At 30.9% G+C, this 3492-nt stretch overlaps 1 long non-coding RNA gene across 1 annotated transcript; it reads left to right on the top strand.

Moving 5' to 3' along the window:
- Positions 1-208: 208 nt before the first annotated feature.
- LOC123304879 lies at positions 209-896 on the top strand. Its single transcript, XR_006536810.1, has 2 exons — positions 209-240; positions 598-896. It is a non-coding gene; the product is annotated as an uncharacterized LOC123304879 (long non-coding RNA).
- The last annotated feature ends 2596 nt before the right edge of the window (positions 897-3492 follow it).

Below are 3492 nucleotides of genomic sequence, written 5' to 3'. Positions count from 1 at the left end.
ATATTTATTTGTGGAAGTTTGGTCTGTTTATCCTTGGCCCATTTATCAGCGACACAACATAAATCCAAACTTAACCCTTGTAAAATAGAATTTTGAATTCCACCAAACATAATTTTACCACTTCAAGTTGGTACAATGATTTTATCCAAATTCACTCAGTAAATAAAGTGTTGAATATGGCGTACGAAAAGTTCGTAGCTGTCATAAATTTTATTTCAAACTTCAACAAATTATAGCGAGGTAAGAAAAGTTCTTGATTAATTTAGAAAACTGGTAGAATATTATTGAAATTACCTTTGATCTCCATTGTAGGGGATATTTATCTTTCAGGATAACCGCCTAATGAATAATAATTCCAATTTATTCCACTGTTGATCCACTGTAATACGGCTCAACGCACGTGTTCCAAAATTTTAAATAAACTAACATTTTTGCTCTAAAATTATTTCCTTTATTGATCTTATTCATTTTACAAATAGTTAAATTACATTCGTTTCTTTGAATTTAAAATACAATTTACACGACCAATTAATCACGAATCAAATATAAATTTACTGTTTCGTCGACATGTTTAATTTTAAAACCAATTATTTTTAGATGAATGTATGATCGATTAGATGTTGAATCGACGGAGTACGATAATTAAAGAGGAAGATTTCATTCGCCTTCGCATCCATAACAGCTCGGGTATGTTTTGTGCGGTTGCGCAGATAAAATTTTAAATTTTTACAATAATAATGTTTTGTAACATAACATATTTCCACCCTTCTTCCAGAAGATTGGGGTGTTACACTCTTGCATGTACGAGGAGTTGCTGACCACTACACCACCGAGGAAACAATCTGTGTGGGATTGTTATGGGGTCCAGACAACTGGCCCCTCGGGGGGGGGGGGGGGATCAGAAGGATAGGAGGTCACTGTTCGGGAGGTGTACGTATGCCCTTTTTTTTTTTTTTTTTTTTTTTTTTTTTTTTGAATGGTCTTAAATATTGTCCATGGCTATTTGATGTTTCTTTAGTTGTACCCAGTCGTTTACTTTATACACATGTTTACGCCCGGTTTTATTAAAGTAGTCTCTACGTCATTTTTAAGGATTCATCCAAGAATCGGTTGATGGTGGACTCTTTTGGAACTTTTCAGGCCATATAGTGTGTTTGCACTTGGACGTCGTTGTGATGGCGATGATTTGCGTTTCTGACAGATTGCAAGATTTTACGTAATATACCACGTCGCGATACATATTCCTCCAATCTTCTTTCCTTATGTTTTTCTCACTAGTTTACGGAGAAGCCCGGCTTGAATTTGTAAAATTTTCATCAGGTTGTCGTGTTTTAAACGAGCAGTGATGTATTTACGTACTCCATCCAGTGCTTGTACCACGCGAAACGTTTGGGAATTTTCATAAGTATCCGTAAGAATAGTAGGGTATCGTCTGGTAAATTTTCTTGGAATGGTAGTTTATAGTGATTCAGTTTGTGGATGGTTCGATTTTCCATTTTGCAAAGATGTGAATAGCATCGTCGATGTTGTTATTTGCATCCGGAATGTATTCAACCATGAACTTATGTTGTGATAAGTTCAATTTCCAACGTTCCAGTTTAGCTGAGCCTTTAGAATTTTCGTGGAGGTGTACCAACAAATATTATCGAATTTGTATTGAGTGAATTAATTTTAACGTTTCTTTTTCATATATGGATTTGTTTTCAGATGTTGATAATAAATTTTTTTTTTTTTTTTTGCTCTTGTATATGAAAATTTGTATTTTGTATTTATTGGGTCTGCTGTCAAACCATTTTCTTTCACTCGTTTAAGTGTTTCTTCTGAATGTTGAAATGTTTTATTGTGTCATCATTTGGTCGTAATAATCGTCGAAATCGAACAATGTCAAATTTGATCATTTTTGGCTTATTTACACTTAATCCAGTCATAAACGTCCTCATTGTATACATTTTGAATTACTTGGAACAAAATTTCAATGATTTGTATAGTCATGACATTCTAGTTGCAAAATCGAAAATTTGCAAAAAATGTTTTTTCTATCGAAAAATGTCAAATTTGATCAGTTTTGGCTTATTTATACTTAGTCCAGTCATAAACGACCTCGATGTATACATTTTGAATTACTTGGATCAAAATTTCAATGATTTGTCTAGTCATGACTCTCATGTTGAAAAATCGAAAATTTTCAAAAAATGTTTTTTCTATCGAAAAATGTCAAATTTGATCATTTTTGGCTTATTTATACTTAGTCCAGTCATAAACGACCTCTATGTATACATTTTGACTTACTTGGATCAAAATTTCAATGATTTGTATAGTCATGACATTCTAGTTGTAAAATCGGAAATTTTCAAAAAATGTTTTTTCTATCGAAAAATGTCAAATTTGATCATTTTTGGCTTAGTTATACTTAGTCCTGTCATAAACGACCTCTATGTATACATTTTGACTTACTTGGATCAAAATTTCAATGATTCGTATAGTCATGACTCTCATGTTGAAAAATCGAAAATTTTCAAAAAATGTTTTTTCTATCGAAAAATGTCAAATTTGATCATTTTTGGCTCATTTATACATAGTATAGTCATAAACGACCTCTATGTATACATTTTGACTTACTTGGATCAAAATTTTAATGATTTGTATAGTCATGACATTCTAGTTGTAAAATCGAATATTTTCTGAAAATGTTTTTTCTATCGAAAAATGTCAAATTTGATCATTTTTGGCTTTTTTATGCTTAGTCCAGTCATAAACGACCTCTATGTATACATTTTGACTTACTTGGATCAAAATTTCAATGATTTGTATAGTCATGACTTTCATGTTGAAAAATCGAAAATTTTCAAAAAATGTTTTTTCTATCGAAAAATGTCAAATTTGATCATTTTTGGCTTATTTATACTTAGACCAGTCATAAACGACCTTTCTGTATACATTTTGACTTACTTGGATCAAAATTTCAATGATTCGTATAGTCATGCCTCTCATGTTGAAAAATCAAAAATTTTCAAAAAATGTTTTTTCTATCGAAAAAAGTCAAATTTGATCATTTTTGGCTTATTTATACTTAGTCCAGTCATAAACGACCTCTATGTATACATTTTGACTTACTTGGATCAAAATTTCAATGATTTGTAAAGTCATGACTCTCATGTTGTAAAATCGAAATTTTCAAAAAATGTTTTTTCTATCGAAAAATGTCAAATTTGATCATTTTTGGCTTAATTATACTTAGTCCAGTCATAAACGACCTCTATGTATACATTTTGACTTACTTGGATCAAAATTTCAATGATTCGTATAGGCATGACTCTCATGTTGAAAAATCGAAAATTTTCAAAAAATGTTTTTTCTATCGAAAAATGTCAAATTTGATCATTTTTGGCTTATTTATACTTAGTCCAGTCATAAAGGACCTCTATGTATACATTTCGACTTTCTTGGATCAAAATTTCAATGATTTTTATAGTCATGACATTCTAGTTGTAA

The sequence above is a fragment of the Chrysoperla carnea genome, unplaced genomic scaffold (assembly GCF_905475395.1).
Source record: "Chrysoperla carnea unplaced genomic scaffold, inChrCarn1.1, whole genome shotgun sequence".
Taxonomy (NCBI): Eukaryota; Metazoa; Arthropoda; class Insecta; order Neuroptera; family Chrysopidae; genus Chrysoperla; species Chrysoperla carnea.
The sequence above is the reverse complement of the archived record's forward strand: the minus strand, read 5'-3'. Positions and strand labels throughout refer to the sequence as shown.